Genomic DNA, 19602 nt, shown 5'->3' on the forward strand with positions numbered 1-19602 from the left:
GTCCCTGGTTATATGAGCCCTGAAAATAGGGCCTCGGGCCCTGGGAGGAGGCCGAGGTGGGCTCTGGTCGAAAGGGCTGTCAACGGGCAAATGGGGTGAAACGTCTGTCGGGTTGTCTGTTTGACCTTGGAAGGACTTTTTTCTTATCCTTATCCTCAATGAGGACCTTCTCTAATGACTGGCCGAATAATTTGTCGCCTTGAAAGGGAGCAGCCGCTAGATGCCATTTTGACTTTGTGTCTGCCTGCCAGCTTCGAAGCCATATCATTTTTCATGATGACACTGCTGCTGCCATGGCTCTGGAAGAGAACTTTGCTGCATCGAGTGTGGTGTCTGCTGAAAACTCCGCAGCTGCTAAGATTTTGTTTAGATCTTGCCGTAGACGGCTATACTCCGGGTTGACCCTAGTCTGCATTTCCTGGATCCATAATGTATTGGCACGATTAAAGAATGACACTGTGGAAGCCACGTGGAGGGCCCATGCCGCCATCTGGTGTGTTTTCCGCACTAAGGTTTCCATCTTCCTGTCCTCGGGCTTCAGGCTGTCCGCCAGTTCTGAGGGGACCAAAGCATTGGACACGAGGCTGGCCACCGGTTTGTCTACTGTCAGAGAACCCAGTAAGGCCTCCATCTCCTGGTCGAACATGTAGAATTTTCTCTCCACTATTGGAGGACTGTGGGCTGCTGTTGGGTACAGCCATGGCCTTTTGACATTCTCTATGAACAGTTCCGATGAGGGGATGTGTTCTGCCTCCCTCTGGTGCACCTTGAACAGGCCACCTGTTGTGGCAGTTGTTGGTGTTGCCCCGGCCTGCTTTCCCTCACCTGCTTCGTCTATGGTCTGCTTGGCTTTGTTCAGTAAGACCTGAAACAGTGATTGTTTAAAAAGTCCCGTAAAGGCCGGGGGTTCTGGGATATCCTCCTCACCAGACAGGTCTTCCTCCGCATCACTATTCCTGCGTCTTGGTCTCACATCCTCCTCCATAGATTCTGGTAAGGATGGAGGGGCTTGCACAATCCAGGGGTCTCTAGCTCTAGGGCGTGGAGCAGCTGCTGCATGTTGCTATGTTCCTGTTGCCAGGCCATGCAAATAAGTGTTGGCAATGATATCCTGCAGGGCTGGGGGAATGTTCTGCCATGTGTCCTACGAAGTGCGTAGACCCGCCGCTGTTGGACTGAATGTGGCAGCAGGCATTTGACCATACTGCGTTACATAGGAAGCCTGTGGGGGTGGCGGGATGTTAGGCCAGCTGGGAGTTTGTCTAAGAGGACTTTATGTCTCTGGTACTGGTAAGAAAGGGCGGTCCGGTGACCAGTCCTTATCCGTTGCCGAGCCTGCGACCCCTGTAATTATCCTGGGGGAGGCCGGTGGTGGAATGGGTCCCAAAAGGAGGCTAGCTTGTGGTGGTGATGCTACTGACAGCAGTTGTCTTTGGGTAGCCTCAAGTTGCTTTTCAAGTGCCTTAATTCTTTTTTTCTGCCTCTCTAAGAGAGGAGCATTGAGAAGACTTGGCCTTGGGCTTGTCTGATTTAGGCTTCTCCCTCGAGGTGGTAGGTCTAGCTGCGACTGCAGCTTCCTCCCCCACTTGATCTGCCATAATTTTCCTTTTTAAAACACTCACTGCGACTTTTTGTGTGAAAAGGAACCGATAAACTCTCACTCTATTCACATGCCTCGTGGAGAATGGTGGATGGTGCCTCACGCCTGCGTGTCTCTAGGGCAGATTTCACTGTCGCCTAAATGACGTGTATATGAAGGAGGCTCTGTTCTCCGCCTCCTTCTAATTAATCTCCGTGCTTGTGCGTTTTACAAAGCTGGCCTTCTAGTTGCTATGGCAACCTCCGCTGTTTCCAAATGAGCCCTGGGCTGCTGCCTATTTCGGAGCCTCCAAAATGGCCGCCGCCTGGTTGTCAAGGCAACGGAGGGCTTCCCGCCTGGTAACGGCACCAAAGTTAAAAAACCTCCCCCTCGCTCGGCTTGGATTCCGAACGTTCCCTCACGAGCCAACTCAACCCTTTCGTCACCGACTTTAAAGTCTTAGGAATCCTCCTGCTGTGGCCCGGTATATTCGCTGGGGGTGGCAGACCCCCCCCCAGCGGCAACAGTCTCCTTTTTCCCGGGTGTGACTGCGAAGGTCAGTGACCCAGTAGCTCCCTCCGGCCTGAGAAATATCGGCCTTTTTGTGCGATGGGTGGAGGGGGGAGCAGCAGCTCCAAGGGTGGTACCCTCTGAGGGTAGTAACCCTGAGCTTCTAAGGAGGGGCCTGTATCGGTCGATCTTCATCCTGTAATAAAAAACAGATAATGTTAAAATAAATTATATACGAATTCGCTTCTAAACTATTGAAGTTTTTGAGAAGAAAAACTCAGAGTCCCTGTTACTCCGACTGAGTTTTTAAGACTGAAGGGTTAGGGGCGGTGCCTACCTAATATTAAAATTAAACTCAGTCCCTACCAATCAGACTGGAGTATTACCCACGTTGGACTCTCCTTGCAAGTGCATTGGAGAAGTGAGCCAATCTCAGTGCCTATGTGTCAACCTTCGCTGTGCTACTGCATTCTTTTGCTTGGTTGTCATAGAGAAGGGGAGGGGTAGTTTCAAGGAGGGGGTTTGGGAAGTGTGCAGGAGGAGAGTTAACTTTCGATTTCCCAGGTGCCAGGAGGAGCCCGTTAGATGGAATTCCTGAAATGTGATGGGAGGAGCAACATCGGGGCACCTGATGCATCTGGACACTGGAAATTGGGCAAATGCCCAACAGGAGGTGGATTAGGGGGGGGGGGGTTGATATGTGTGTAACGCGCCATTTTCCCTCAGACTTTGCTTTGCTTTCGATGCTTCAAGTTCTGATTTTGATAAATTCACTTTGAACCTTGACAAAAAGACTCCGAGTTTTATTTGTCTGAATTCTGACTGGCAGCCTTGACATTAAGCAAAGTCTGAGGGGAAAATGGCCAATTGGATGGATCCATGGCGGGGAGTAAACTGGCCACCCATGAGACAGGAACTCTCATGATGACAATGGGCTCCCACCAAGAGACTATATAATTTATTGTGGGCCCTTTGCCTGATAGTGCAGTTATTTTGGGGCTACCCTGGTTGCAGGAATGGAACTGGCGTACCGGGGCGGTCACTATCACCTACAAAGGAAAGGAGGAATTGGGGTTTGTGCTAGCAGAACTGGGGAGGAAGCCCCCCCCCCCTGTGGAGAAAATTGCAGGTGAAGGAAAAATCCCCAGGGAATATTGGGATTTGAAAACGGTTTTCAGCGAAAGGGAAGCTGACAAATTGCCACATTAAGCAAAGTCTGAGGGAAAATGGCCAATTGGATGGATCCATGGCGGGGGGTAAACCGGCCACCCATGAGACAGGAGCTCTCATTATGACAATGGGATCCCACCAAGAGACTATACAATTTATTGTGGGTCCTTTGCCTGATAGTGCAGTTATTTTGGGGCTACCCTGGTTGCAGGAATGGAACCCCGGAATTAACTGGCGTACCGGGGTGGTCATTATCACCTACAAAGGAAAGGAGGAACTGGGGTTTGTGCTAACAGAACTGGGGAGGAAGCCCCCCCCCCCCCAGTGGAGAAAATTGCAGGTGAAGGAAAAATCCCCAGGGAATATTTTTTCCAAACAGGTTCACTTTGTGGCATGCCCCAAAATCCCCACTTCCAGGTCACTGGCAAAATTGTTTATACATGTATATCGTCTGCACGGAGTTCCTGAGTGAATCATATCGGACCGAGGAGTACAATTTACCTCTAAATTTTGGAAAGAGTTTTTAGGATTGCTGGGTACAAAACAGGGCCTGAGTTCGAGCCATCACCCTCAAACCAATGGGGTGGTGTGAGAGGGCTAACTCCGTACTAGAGCAATACCTTAGGTGTTATTTGAATTATCAACAAGATAACTGGCGTACTGGGGCGGTCACTATCACCTACAAAGGAATGGAGGAACTGGGGTTTGTGCTAGCAGAACTGGGGAGGAAGCCCCCCCCCCCTGTGGAGAAAATTGCAGGTGAAGGAAAAATCCCCAGGGAATATTGGGATTTGAAAACGGTTTTCAGCGAAAGGGAAGCTGACAAATTGCCACATTAAGCAAAGTCTGAGGGAAAATGGCCAATTGGATGGATCCATGGCGGGGGGTAAACCGGCCACCCATGAGACAGGAGCTCTCATTATGACAATGGGCTCCCACCAAGAGACTATACAATTTATTGTGGGTCCTTTGCCTGATAGTGCAGTTATTTTGGGGCTACCCTGGTTGCAGGAATGGAACCCCGGAATTAACTGGCGTACCGGGGTGGTCATTATCACCTACAAAGGAAAGGAGGAACTGGGGTTTGTGCTAACAGAACTGGGGAGGAAGCCCCCCCCCCCCAGTGGAGAAAATTGCAGGTGAAGGAAAAATCCCCAGGGAATATTTTTTCCAAACAGGTTCACTTTGTGGCATGCCCCAAAATCCCCACTTCCAGGTCACTGGCAAAATTGTTTATACATGTATATCGTCTGCACGGAGTTCTTGAGTGAATCATATCGGACCGAGGAGTACAATTTACCTCTAAATTTTGGAAATAGTTTTTAGGATTGCTGGGTACAAAACAGGGCCTGAGTTCGAGCCATCACCCTCAAACCAATGGGGTGGTGTGAGAGGGCTAACTCCGTACTAGAGCAATACCTTAGGTGTTATTTGAATTATCAACAAGATAACTGGAATGATCTCTTACCGTTCGCAGAGATGGCCTATAACAATTCACTACATAGTAGTACAGGGTTCACTCCTTTTAAATTGGTAAGTGGACAGGTATTTGTACCAATCCCCGAATTACGCCAGGATGAGTTTCATCACCCATCTTTAAAGGATTGGGTTATTCAACTTAAGGCAGTCTGGCCCGTAGCGCGGAAGGCACTGGATGAGGCTCAACATACCCATGAGGCCCAGGCTGATAAGAAAAGGATGGCCGCAGTGGATTATAGGGCGGGGGATAGGGTTTATCTTTCAACTAAGTTCTTGAGGACCACGCAACAGTCGAAGAAATTGAGAACTAAGTATGTGGGACCTTTCCAATTGTACAGGTTGTGAATTCAGTTGGAGTTGCCAAAAGAACTAAGGAAAGTACACCCGGTTTTCCATGTAAGTTTACTAAAACTGGAACGGACAAGTGATTTGTGGCTGCCACAACCAGATCCCCCCGCCCCATTACTCATTGAGGGTGAGCAACATTTTGAGATTAAAGAGGTGTTGGATTCTAGGAAAACCAGAGGGAAAACCCAATATTTGGTTGCTTGGAAACATTTCCCTGTGTCTCATGCTGAATGGGTTGATGAAAAAAACATGAATGCCCAGAGGGAAATTGATCATTTTAGGATGAAATACCCTGATAAGCCTTGATGATGAAATGTATATATTGGTGCTCTTTGTTTTCTTTTCTTTTTCAGGACCGAAGTCCCTTTTTTCCAGGGGGGCCGAATGTCAACTTTCGCTGTGCTACTGCATTCTTTCGCTTGGTTATCATAGAGACGGGGAGGGGTAGTTTCAAGGAGGGGGTTTGGGAAGTGTGCAGGAAGAGAGTTAACTTTCGATTTCCCAAGTGCCAGGAGGAGCCCGTTAGATGGAACTCCTGAAATGTGACAGGAGGAGCAACGTCGGGGCACCTGATGCATCTGGACACTGGAGACTGGGCAAATGCCCAACAGGGGGTGGATAGGGTTTTTTTGATATGTGTGTAACGCACCATTTTCCCTCAGACTTTGCTTTGCTTTCGATGCTTCAAGTTCTGGTTTTGATAAATTCACTTTGAACCTTAACAAAAGGACTCTGAGTTTTATTTGTCTGAATTCTGACTGGCAGCCTTGACGCTATGCAACCCAAGATGGACTTGAGTGATTGCATTTTGAAGCACTTGTATGTGATGTATATATTGAGCTGTTTCAAATTGAGAATGGCCCTCCATCTCCCTGAGCTCTTGGGGACTAGGAAGAGGACAGAATAGAATCCTAGCCTCTCCTGTCCCGGGGGCACCCTCTCTATGGCTACAATATTGAGAAGGTGGCGGATCTCTAATTCCATCAGTGCACATTTGGAGGTATCAGGCGAAATGGAACACCAGATAAACCAGCTGGGTGGATTGGGCACCAAATTCTATCATGAGGCTGAATTTTATGGTTTGTAAGGCCGAGGTGTCCAAAGATATTAGCTCCCATTGGACGACAAATTGTTGAAGCCTGCCCTCAATGGGAAGTGCCTCTCCAGAGTCATTTGGATCTCCTAAGCCTCTGAGACCCGTCTGGGAAAATGTTCTGCCCCTGTCCCTGGCAGTGGATCTTTCCTGTCTGTCAGTCCCCTGCTAGTACAGCCTCTGGAGTTGGAGATCCCCAAAGGACGACTTGGGCTAAAAGGGCAGCCTACTAAAAAATTGAGCTGAGCACCTATTTGCCCATCTACTGTATGTATTCTGGGAGGAACCTTGTGTTTGTCTCTATCCTCCACCAGAATAGGGTCAAGGGATTTGCCAAATAAGTGATTCCCCCATGGCCAATTGCATAGCCACAGCATGGAACGAGATGTGACATGAGCTACTGTGGTATGGGATGTGAATTTGGCTGAATTGAGTGTCATATCAGTGGAAAACTCAGCCGCCGCCATCAACCTATTTAAATCCTGGTGGAGTCGACAATCCTCTGTACCCAATCTAGACTTCATCTCTCTAATCCACATGAAGGAAGTGCAATTAAAGAAGGATGCAGCCATGGCTTCTCTCACTGACCAAGTGGCCACTTGTTTGGACTTTTGGAGCATAGACTTGATCTTCCAGTCATCAGGCTTAAGGCCCTCCAATACCTTTGATGGTAAAACAGCCGAGGACACAAAATTGGCGACAAGAGTGTTCACTGTGGGAAGCTACAAAAGTTCTTCAATCTCTGGGCCAAACTAATAGAACTTGCGTTCTGCTGAGGTCAGGCCAGTAGCAGCAGAAGGATGGCTCCTCTTGATAAAGAGCTTTGATTATGGTAAAAGTCAGTTTTTTTCTCTCTCTCTGGCTCAGAAAACAACCTGGCAGCAAGGACAATACTCACAGTGTTCAGAAGACTTGGCAGCTATGCCCAGTTTGGCTTTGTGCAGCAGTCTCTTGAAGAAGGTCGGATTGAAGAAGGCCAGCTGGTCTGGAATCAGGCCTTCATCATCACACAACTCTTCATTGATCCTTCACTTGTAGAGAGGCCTCACCGAGCTTGGAAGAGTGGCAGGAGTAAGTGTCTCCAACCTGCTACCAATCTCCCTGCATAGAGGCAGGAACTGTTGGGCAAGGAGACTTTTGTTGTAGGTTGATAGCAATGCCCTGTTAAAAGGCAATGGCAATCATGTCCTGCAACTCAGGCGGAAGATGTTGCTAGGCATCCATCCCCGGATGGAACCCCACCGCTGTGGGGTTGAAGGTTGCCAAAATAGGTGCCCTTGAAGGGGATAGGATGAGAGCCTGGGGAAGAATGACCCTACAGGCTGGGATCCCTTGCAAGAGAACTCCTCAAGAGCCATGACCTGAACCACTTACGGATGTTCAGGAGACCAATCCACCTCAATCCCAGTCCCTGTAGTCACCTGCAGGTTGGCAGTCTGTGGTGATGGGGAGGCAGCCTGTTTCTGAGCCTTCTCTAATTGCTTTTCCAAGACCCAAAGCCTCCTCTCACAGTTTTTAAGATGAGAACAACCCAGACGCCTTGGCCTTCCCCTTGGAGGAAGAATGACTCTTAGAATTGGCCTACTTAGGGGCAGCAGATGTGGATGGCTCCTCCCCTGCTGGATGATCAGTCTTGCCACCCATATTGGTGGTAGTGAGGCAACTGAGAATAAGGAGGCCACGAAGACACAACAGGAGTATAGTCTAAAGCAGGGACTCGAAATGAGGCCAGGAAAAGAATGGATGCTGCAAAGGTTGTGTGAAAAACAGTCACTTTTTCCACTGGTGTTGTAATATTGAAGAATCACTAAATGAACTGTTATAAGTCGAGGACTATAGGTACATAAACCACAGGCAGGCTCTTATTTTCTTCACTGGTGGTTTGCTCCTTTATTTGCCTTTATTTGCCTACTGGGACTGGGACTGGGAATCCCAGTCCCAGTCCCAGTAGTCACCTGCAGGTTGGCAGTCTGTGGTGATGGGGGAGGCAGCCTGTTTCTGAGCCTTCTCTAATTGCTTTTCCAAGACCCAAAGCCTCCTCTCAGAGTTTTTAAGATGAGAACAACCCAGACGCCTTGGCCTTCCCCTTGGAGGAAGAATGACCCTTAGAATTGGCCTACTTAGGGGCAGCAGATGTGGATGGCTCCTTCCCTGCTGGATTATCAGTCTTGCCGCCCATATTGGTGGTAGTGAGGCCACTGAGAATAAGGAGGTCACGAAGACACGACAGGAGTATAGTCTAAGGCAGGGACTCGAAATGAGGCCAGGAAAAGAATGGAAATTAAGTCCAAAGAAGCTCCCTCGCTCTCATGAGGGGGCTTTGAATCTCCACCGTCTGGGGGTTCTGGTTCTTCTGATCCTCCCTGGAGGGAAGGGGACCCAGCGAATGCTACCAGAGGTCTGGTTAGGGGTCAGCATACCCCACCAGATGTATCAGCCTAGTCTCGCGCCGGCGGTGGCGCAAAGTCAGGCAGGCTGCCATGGAAAACAATGCAATGCAGGGATTGAAGAAGAGCGGTAATACCTGGGAAAAGGATGTTTTTAAGTGTAGGCGAGGTGAAGAATGATTAAGCGATGTGTTGGTGAGTGAGGATTTCTGTAAAGACATTCAAAACTTTTTTTTTCTGTTTTTTTTACCAATGGAAGCAGAAAAGCTGGAAATCAGAACGGAAGCAGCTTTTCAGCAATGGGGCGAATAGCGAAAGCTTCAAAAGTACAGCAAGCTGTCCAAAATTGGTTCTTGTTTCCTTCAAAGAGCTTTAAATATTTTGAATTTGAATTTTATTTGGATTAATAAGGTATTCCCCCCTTCAATGAAGTTATTTTCCTTTGCATTAAATGAAGAGAATTATTAAATGTGTTACTTTTTTTTCAGTATAATTTTTTTATTTTTTCCTTCATACACTTTAGTACAATGTCAAATATCTTCTGTTTCCAGTACAATAAAATGCAGTATTTTGTTAGTAACTCTTGTATAATCCCCCCTAAAATCATAATATAAAATTATTAATTTCTCTATAAATCTTTTGTCCCTTATTGCAAATTTTTTAAAATCTAGTCTTGTCGTCCAGCAATCACAATCATCATGTATTACCTCTCTTCGTTAATGTTCCCTCAAATATATACTGACAAATTATATTTCTAACATTCTAATTAAGTGATAGGCCCCAGTGCCTCCTATTTCTCTTTACACATTTTACTTAAATCTAAAAACCCCTATATCAAATCACAAACATTGAAAATACTAAAAAAAGGAAAAAAAGGGAAAAAAAGAAAAAATATAACTAATTTCATACTTTTTAAAAATACACCATAAATCATCTATTGTTCATTAATTGCCTTTCTATGACTCTTTCAAAACCACCTCTGTTCTTATATGCCAATTTTACTTATCAAATTCAACTTGCTTTATTAATATACTTCTTTAAAAATATCTCTATTCTTAAATTCCAATTTTACTCATCATATTCAATTTGCTTTATTTGTATGTTTCAATAAAACTAGTTAAGCTTATTTTAATATAATGAACCAACCTAATACAGTATTTCCTTAATCTATTCATTAAAATAGTTTGAACCTATTTTAATATATTCAACAAATCAAATATTTCCCAAACTTCTAAGCATACTTAATACATTTTATTTAATTCAGTTAAACCTATTTTAATATAGTCAATAAACCTAAAATTTCCATAAAATTCACACATCTAATCCTAAATAAGACATCTAATAGAAGCTAATAATTAGAAATTAATCTAAATCTAATCAACCATTTCATAATCGCAACCCTTCTCATAATTCCAAATCTCTTGTATAAATCCAAGTTTCAACTTATTTCTAGTCATTTTAAATCCCCATTTCTTTCTCTTTCATTTTTTATTCTCTTATTACTAATCCCAACCAATCAATTTTATTTTTAATTCTTCTTTTATTCTGGAAATTCCAGTGCTTTTGACCACATCTTTTCCCATTTATATTTGTGCTTGTCTCAATGTGCTCATAGTAAAATCTGTGATCATCTGCCCTTTACATATCTAGGAAATTCTTTAAAATTTTTGTTATATCATCACTCAAAATTTGATAATCAAAGTATTTAATATCATGTCCACTAACTAGTAGAATTTAATTCTTATCATTGCTTAGTTCGCTTGTTGTTTCCTCAATCTGCAAATCCATAATTATATTTCCGTCTTCAAATGTTTCCTTTAATTCTGCCACATCATGTAATTTTCTATTAGCTTCAATTGTAAGATCCTTAATAGTTTGAAAAAATCCATTCATCATTCCTCTTAATTCTTTGAGGTCATCAAAGAAATGTTTACACAATTCTCTTATCTCTTGAATTTCCATTTCCATTTTCTCAGGTCTCGTATCTCCAGATGTTCCAAGCTCTTCTCAGCAGCCTAATTATATTTTGCAGAACAGTTCAAACAATTTTCAGGCTGTCAGAAGGTTTTGCAAGCCCTCCTTTGCAGAAAAAATGTCAATAATCCAGATAGATTCTCTTTCTCAAGGCCAGTGCTTAAAAACAAATTCTCTAACAAATAAATAAAAGTTCTCATAAGCTTTGACCAACAGATGGCTCCACCAATTTGTTGTTAAACAGCGATTAAAGATCATTTAAGCCAAAATTATTCCAGTTAACTATTTAAGAGTTCTTTTAAAATTCTTTTAAAGTTCTTTTAAAAAAAAATCTTTTAAATCCAATTTCAAAGCCTCAAACAGTCCAATTTTTATCCATATGGGTTTTAGAATCGCTTCCTTATTCTTCTTAATTTGCAAGTTTAAAAGTTCTGGTTTCAGTTTAGCCACTTATCCCAATTAGTCAGAAATTTCCTTTACACAGTTCTTTAAAAAAATCTCTCCTCCGGCCAAAGTGCAAGTCACAGTCAATAATTCTCCATTTCTCTTCCTCCAGCACAAAATTTACTTTCCTTTTCATTCTGGATGACATCAATTCATCAGTCCCATTTTCCGTTCGCAGTCTTCCAAGGCTAAAGGCAGTGAACTGCTTCCACTCCACTGCTGGTGGAAGCTTTTGGACGACGCCTGTGGGGTGTGTAAAAACCCCAAAACAGGCACCAGACCAGGTCCCCTTCTTCCCCTCCCCTTCAGGGAGGTTCTGGGCTGATTCAAAAGAATCAGCACCCCCCCAGACTGTGGGGGTTCCGCAATTTCCTGCAGGAGCAGAAAAATACCGTGTTGCCTTGGTGGATGACCACACCTTCTCCCTTTAAATGTGTTACTTGACTGCCATCTTTTGGTTGGAGGAGTCATTGCAAGGAGACCTATGATTTATATTTGCAACAGATGGTACCTTATTTGTTTTGGCTGGAAGAATTGAATGTGTCTGCTATGTGTTTATTCTTATGAAGAAAGGATGTTATCAAGCTTTGGTTTGGAACAAAGGAATTTTGGACAGAAGAGACATGGGAACTGACTGATTGAGACATTATATAATTGGCAAAAGAACAAATTTACCATCTGAAAAGTCTGAGGATATATTGGATAATTCTACCACAGACAGATTGGAGTCACATCTTGGCAAATATGGATTAAGGAATATGGAAATAGAAAATATGGATGACAACAGTACCTTTAAAGAAGATGATTGATAGCCACCTGGCTTGGCCCGCTTTTCCCCTCTGCTCCCTCGTCTGCCTGTGTGCGCATGTGTGTGTGTATGCGAAAGAGAGAGAGAGAGGGACGGAGGGGTGGAACTACCAAGACACAAGCGGCGTCTGTGCTAGTTTCCAAGCCTCCTGCATGACTGATTCTCTGTCTGGAAGCCCCATCTTTCCCCACCGCTCCGTGCACCCCTCGTTTCATCCTGCGCTCCAAAAGCACTTTTCTCTCTGTTTAGGAGCAGCGCTCTTCTCTTGGGGTGGGGAGAATGGAGCCCCAAGTGCTGCCTTGAAGCTCCGTGCAAGGCGCTTCCGACAATCTTCGGCCAGGCAAAAGACACTGCAGTGGCGGAGGATGCCTGAAAGCCATCTTTTTTGGATGAAATGAGGGGTGCATGGAGGGGAAGGGGGAGACGGAGTTTCCAGACAGAGAATCAGTCACACAGGAAGCTTGGAAACTAGCATAGATACCACTTGTCTTCTCCCTGACACTGAAGCGAAGGACAGAATGAGTTCTGCCATCCCTCTTTGCAACCAGGGTTGGTATGCGTGGCCAGTGGCAGGATGGCAGCAGCGGTTGGCGAAGGGCGCTCCAAAAAAAGGCTCAGCCAGAGAGAGGTAGCCCTTACCCAGCTCCTGCCACAGCTGCTCGCCCGATCCACTTTTCTGCCTGCTGGGAGGGCTCCTTGGGCAACGCCTGCCAGTCTCCTTATGGGCAGCCTCGGGGACAGCTGCCAAAGCATGGGAAGGCTACCGCTGCCACTGCCAACCGCTGCCCAACACCCCCCCCCACGCAGCATTCGATGTATAAGACGCAGCCAGTTTTTGAGGCACTTCTTTAAAGTAAAAAGGTGCGTCTTATACACTGAAAAATACGGTATGTGCCAAATTTCATCAAAATATGAGATGGTAAGGTGGGGACCACTGGTCCACTTGACATGGAATGACTCATCTCTTCATTGTAACGTATGTAGACAGTAATAAATATTTTATTTTGTTGTCTAACTTTTCAGAATTCAGAAATTAGTAAAATTTGCTTTGGAGCAAACTGAACTGATTTCATCACATTTTTGTTTACAATCAATTTTTTATTTGTATTCACCTTAAAATTTTAGAACTAAAATTAGCGTCTTGTAAAATATAGTATGAAAAACATGCTGAAAAGTGGCATTGGACTTACCTGATATGACTCTTCTCATCAGGTGGAGCCATCATTCAGGTTGGGATGTCCTCATCCAGTCAGAGGTAAGGACCGAGTCTGTTCTTACTATAAAAGGCTGAATCCATCCACTTGGGCTCCCAGTTTTATGCAAGGCCAAATTACAGACTCAACATGGCTACTTCGTAGGAAAAAGGGTCATGAAAAATCAAATGTCATTCTCCCACCCTGAAAGCCAGCGGTCCCCAAACTACGGCCCGTAGAACGCATGCGGCCTGCTGAGGCCATTTATCCGGCTCGCGGGTGAGTGACAGCGCATGAGATTTTACGCCGCCTTCCAGAGCTAACGGTCTGTTGCTGGGAGGGGCAGGAACCGTGGATTGCTGGGCCGGGCCCGCTAACGGTCCATTGCTGGGCCGGGCCCGCTAATGGTCCATGGGGGGAGGGAAGGCAGCCCCAGCAGAGAAAGAAAGGAAAGAGAGAGAAAGAAGGAGGGAGAGAAACAGAGAGAAGAGAGAACGAAAGAGGGAGAGATAGAAAGGTAGGGAGAGAAAAACAGAGGGACAGAGAGAAAGACAGAGGGAGAGAGAAAGAGGGAGGGAGAGAAAGAGAGAAAGAAAGAGGGAGAGATAGAGAGGGAGGGAGAAAGAGGGAGAGATAGAAAGGGAGGGAGAGAAAAAGAGGGAGAGAGAAAGAGAGAGAGAAAGAAAGAGTGAGAGAGAAAGAAAGCAAGAGAGAGAAAGAGAGTGAAAGAGGGGAGAAAGAGAGACATAGCAAGAGAGAAAGAGAAAGAAAGCAAGAGAGAGAAAGAAAAGGAAAGGAAGGAAGAGAGAGAGAGAGGGAAAACTTGGCAAGGAGTTGGAGACTTGCTCTACTTCGCCTCCTCCTCCTCTCGCAGGTCAGCATTAAGAAAACCGCTGGAAGGAAGACCCGCCCCCCAGCACCACTTTTTTGGTAAGCCAGGAATTTGGGAGAAATACCACTCCCCTTCCCTCCCTATTGGCTAAGACAGAGATGGAGGCAGAGAGACAGAGGGGAAGAGGGGGGAAGTGAGAGGGGGAGGGAATGTGAGAGAGAAAAAGAGAAAGAGAAAAATGAGAAAATGATGGAGGGAAAGAACAAGGGAGAGGGAAGAGAGAAGTGGAGAGGAAGGAGGGAAGGAAGGAGAAATGGATGGAACAAGGAAGGAAGAAAGGAAAGAAAGAGGGAAGGAGAAATAGAGGGAATAAGGAAGGAAGGGAAGTTGTTGATATATTGTTTTTGTAGGGCTATATATTTTTCTATTGGTATTTTACTGATAGCAATTTGGATTCCCTAGGAAACAATGATGTCAAGAAAGAGAAAAATTGATTTGGAGTGTAAGATATTCAAAGAACAATGGACTTATGATTACTTTTTCATGCAGTACAAGGAAAGAGCTGTGTGTTTGATATGCCAGAATGTAGTGGCTGTGTTCAAATAATACAATTTGCGTCGATATTATCAAACTCAACATAAAGATAAATATGATTGTTTGGTCGGAGATGTGAGAAAAGATAAAATTGAAAAATACATTGACAACTCAGCAAAATACTTTTGTGAAGCAAAAGCAGCTAAATATTTCATCACTGCGAGCAGGTTTTCAAGTTGCTAAGCTAATAGCCCGAACTGGCAGACCATTTGTGGAGGGAGAATTTGTGAAAGAGTGCCTTCTTTCTGTTGCCAAAGAGATGTGTCCAGAAAAGGCAGACTTATTTAGTACAGTTAGTCTTTCAGGATCTACAATTTCACAAAGGATTGAAGAAATGGGAGACAATTTGCATCAGCATTTGCAAAACTCTGCAAGAAAACTGTCATATTTTTCCTTGGCACTGGATGAGAGCAATGATGTTTGGGATTCTGCACAACTACTTATTTTTATTTGTGGGACAAATGACAATTTTGAAGTCACAGAAGAGTTTGCTGCACTTTGCAGCATCAAAGGTACAACTACAGGAGAGGATATTTATGAAAAGGTTTCCCAAACTGTGAAGGATTTAGAGCTGGACTGGGTTACACTAGCCAGCTTAGCAACAGATGGCGCTCCTAGTATGGTGGGATCTAAGAAAGGAGTAATTGCTAGGATCAACCAACAGATGGAAAAATGTAACCAATCTCATCCAATAGCCATACACTGCCTCATCCACCAACAAGCGCTAGTATGTAATAAATCACTGAAGTGGGACTCTGTTATGAAAATTGTGCTATCTTGTGTTAACTTCATTAGAGTCAATGCACTAAACCAGGCAATTTCAAGAATTTCTGTCTGAGCTAAATGTTCCCTGTGATGATGTGTACTACACAGGGGTCTGTTGGCTGAGTCGAGGGAGATTTCTGAGACATTTCTATGACTTGCTTCCACAGATTACAGATTTTATGATTTCAAAAAACAAAGAAGTACCAGAGCTCAATGATGCAGAATGGAAATGGCACCTTGCCTTTCTGACAGATGTAACAGAACTACTCAACAGTTTCAATGTGCAACTTCAAGGAAAAGGGAAGCTCATCTGTGATATGCAATCACATTTGAAAGCATTTGAAGTAAAATTAGGCCTCCTTATCAAACAAGTGAAGGAGGAAAATTTCTGCCATTTCCCCCTAACTCAAAATGTGTTAGCGGAAAAACCCTTGATTGCATTTCCAAAAGAAACGTGTGGATTCGGACTTCCAGGTGGAGCCCGATCGCGCCGGAGGTGCGGAAGCCGAGCTCTCGCTCCACAGCCTGCCTTTCCAGCCTGCAGGACGCTCCTTCGCGTTGCGCCAACACCCGGAGGGGTCGGCCGAGGACAGGGGGTTTCCTGGACCCCCCGGGGCGGATCGCCGCGGCCCCGGGGGTTAGGGACAGCCCCGCAGCTGCAGGGATGGAGAGCTGTGACCAGGCGGCTGCCTGGACGCAGCCATAGCGATCTCCGAAAGCGGAAGTTCAAAAAGCAGATAAAGACGTCTACAGGGAAGCAGATCGGCAGATAAGAGTGATTGACAGCACCACACGGAAACCTTTTGGTATTTGAGCAAGTTGTGAAAAGAAGATTTTAACGGAAGGCGAACATAAACAAGGGAAAAACTGTAAGTGATATCCATACGCGGAAAGAAGAACAGCCGGAACTACCTGTCTTTGTTAAACCTAATAGTACAATCTTTTAAAAAAAATTTAAGATTATAGTGTGGTGTTTCTATTTTTTCCTTATTGTTATTCATTTTTTCTGATTATATTTTTCTTCTTTTTAATAATAATAATAATAATTAAAGACTGTTTTGACATTTATTCGTTTGGATGAAATAGAAATATTTTTAATGAGTTGAATATATGATTATATGAATTGAATTGAGATTACAACATTTGAATGAAATTTTACTGAAGCTAAAATCACTCAGAATAAATTTTGGATTGCCTATTTTATTTTTCTATTTTTACAACTTTTTTCTTTTTATCTTTTTCTCTTTGGACCTTTGTGGGACTATTTTTTGTTAACACGACATTAGAGGCGCAAGGATACCTTTTTCTTTTCTCTTTTTTAACAAGAAGATATAGACTTTATTTTTATAATCACCTTAATTTGGACATTATATTGGACATTGTTTCTGGAATATTTTTGGATATTTTTATCAAAGTACAACTCATATTTGGATTATTTGGACTTATTAAACTTTCTTGGATTCCTTTTTTTAGATTTTTGATATTTTTTTCTTGATATTTTTTTTTCTTTTTATTAGTTTATGGTGTGATTATTACTATCTTATCTATTTTTTCTACTCTTTTGTATTTTTAGACTATCAGAAATAATTTTTTCTTTATTATTTATTTTTTAAATAAATTTTTCTTATTTTTTACAAATAATTTTTAAATAGGTTCTTCCCCTTTTTTCTTTCTCTTCTCTTTCTCCTTCTCTTTTTTCCTTTATTTTCTTTAACCTTTTTAAAAATCATAATTATATTCCTTCTTTCTCTTTATTATTAACTAGTTAATTATGAGCTAGAAGCCTTGTTTCTTCCCCTCCACACCTGATCCCCCCCCTCAGGATTCTAGGATTTTAGAAGACTGAATTACTTTTCTTCCCTTTTTCTCTCTACTTTCTTTCTTTGTAATTAACTCAAATAACCAATTATTGTATTAATTGAATCGAGTTGATATTCCTTGTTTTCTTGTTTACTAGTATTTTGGATGTAAATTCTTCACCCTTTAAATAACCCCTAAACAAAGTAGAAATTTTGGAATATGAAAGGTTCTCATAGGGCACAAAGTGTGACTTCGGTGACTACAATAACAACGCGAAAACAAACAACTACTCCTGCTTCGACTTCAACTTCTACACCAAAAGTTTCCCCAACTTCATCACCATTACAACAAAGGACTATAACTACAATGTTAGCTAAAGAGAAAGAAAAAGAAAAGCCACTGATGGATCCTAATTTCCAGATTATTCAAGAAGCACTAGCTGGTATACAAGAGTCACAAACTCAGACAAAAACTCAACTTGATACGAACAAAGAAGAAATGAAAATGTATCTACAAGAAATGAAGCAAGAACTGAGACAAGAAATGAAGGAGATGAAAGATGAGATAAAAAAAGAAGTTGCTGAGCTTAAAACCGAATTAACTGAAGTGAAAGGAAAGGTGGCCGAAATGGACGGAGACATAAAAATCATGCAACAAAACTTACAAGATAGTGAAAAAAGAATAAAAATGACAGAAGGGAAAATTCAAATTATGGGACAGAGAGTGGAAGAATACGAAGATCGTAACTACGCAGCCCGCAGAGATTTTGATATAGCAATAACCAACTTAGAACTCCAATCTGCGTCACATGGTCTGAGATTCCAAAATATTGATGAAGAAAGAGATGAAGACTTATCCGCAAAAATGGCAGAAGTGATAGGTGGTATCATGCAAGCGGACCCAGCAGAGTTGGTAAGAGAAATTGACGAAGTTTACCGAGTCCAGACTGGATATGTGAGACACCATAACTTACCTAGAAAAGTTCATATCAAGTTCTCAAGAAGAATTATCAAAGACGAGATACTGAGATTGACAAAAAATGAGACTTTTCAACGTAATGGGAAAGAAATCACGATTCTGAAACAAGTACCGAAGAGAGTTCGAGAGAGTAGAAGACAATACTACTTTCTTACAAGCATTTTGATCAGAAAGAACATTGTTTTTAGATGGTTGGTACCAGAAGGTTTGACTTTGGCTTGGCAGTCGACGAGAGTGAGAATAGAAAGTGTGGAACAAGCAAGATCTTTCTTAGCATGCAGCGGATTGGATAAAATTGAACAAATTCGGATAGAACCAAAGAGCAGTGATGATACGATGAGGGCCACAGGCTGTGGAGGAGAACTACTGGTAGTAGAGCAGAAACAAACTCAGGCTTCACCGGAATTAATTTTGGAAACCCGGCTTCGAGAACCAAAAGAAGTTAAAAGGTACTACAAATAAAGATGACACAAGATCTGAAAATATTTTCAGTTAACGTAAATGGATTGAACAACCCGAGGAAAAGAAATCAAGTATTAACTAAACTTAAGAAACAAAAAGCTCAGATAAATATTTTACAAGAAGTTCATATTAAAAAATCAAAACAAAGTCTTCTTAAAAACTCAAAACTGGGGAAATTATATACTAGCTTGGCCAATCAAAAGAAAAGAGGTGTTGTAATGTATATTGACGAATTAATTGAATCTAAAGAAATATATAACGACAGTGATGGAAGGATGTTGATAGTGCAATTAGACTTAGAAACAAAACCTCTTGTAATTGTCTCAATTTATGCACCAAATGATAACCAAAAACTATTTTATAAAGACTTGCACGAAAAAATTAATGAATTATCAATTGAAAATATGATAATAATAATAGGGGATTTCAATGCAATTTCAGATGATCAAGTGGATTATACTGGGAAAAGAAAGGGGGGGAAAAAAAGGTAATCTTGCCTGGGACGTTTTGGAAAATGTGTACAGAATTATCATTAAAAGATGTATGGTGAGAACAACACTTAAAAGATAAACAATATACTTTTTATTCTAACCCACACAAGACTTGGTCTAGAATTGATATGGCTTGGGCCCCTCCTCATATAATGGAACAAATTAGTAAAATAGAAATAGAGACAAATACCTGGGCAGATCATAATCCCTTATCCATATATTGGAAAGGTAAAAGGAAAATAAATAACTGGTCAATGAACAGAATAATAATAAAAGATCCAGAGTATAAAAAATGGATAGAAAAAGAATTAGAGTCTTTTTTTAAAAATAAATAAAAATATTGATACTACCCCTCAAAACTTATGGGATACAACTAAAGCTTATATACGTGGGTTAACAATATCATTTGTAGCGGAAAAAAAAAAGAGAGGAAAAATGTTATGGAAAATTGCTAGAAGAACTTAAAAGTTTAGAAATGTTAATGCAAAAAGAGGACAAGGATGACAAGTTAAAAAACCAGAGAGAATTAATAAGACATAAATTGAGATTAATAGAACAAGAACCAATTTTAGAAAAGATAAAAAGAGCAAAACAATAATATTTTGAACATGCGAATAAACCTGGAAGATGGTTGGCATATAAATTAAGAAAGGAGAGAGAAAATAGAATTATAAAACAGTTGATAGATTCAAAGG

At 42.5% G+C, this 19602-nt stretch overlaps 1 protein-coding gene and 1 long non-coding RNA gene across 3 annotated transcripts in view; one reads left to right on the forward strand and one right to left on the reverse strand.

The window, feature by feature from the left end:
* LOC139169451 (uncharacterized) overlaps positions 1 to 5813 on the forward strand; it is a 53794-nt gene extending 47981 nt beyond the window's left edge. The window contains exon 3 of the long non-coding RNA XR_011559481.1: positions 5440 to 5813. This is a non-coding gene — a long non-coding RNA (uncharacterized lncRNA). The remainder of the gene's footprint in view (positions 1 to 5439) is intronic.
* PPM1H (protein phosphatase, Mg2+/Mn2+ dependent 1H) overlaps positions 1 to 19602 on the reverse strand; it is a 206473-nt gene that overhangs the window by 36408 nt on the left and 150463 nt on the right. The gene's annotated exons all lie outside the window — the stretch shown is intronic.

Source organism: Erythrolamprus reginae, chromosome 6 (assembly GCF_031021105.1).
Source record: "Erythrolamprus reginae isolate rEryReg1 chromosome 6, rEryReg1.hap1, whole genome shotgun sequence".
In the NCBI taxonomy this organism is placed as follows: Eukaryota; Metazoa; Chordata; class Lepidosauria; order Squamata; family Dipsadidae; genus Erythrolamprus; species Erythrolamprus reginae.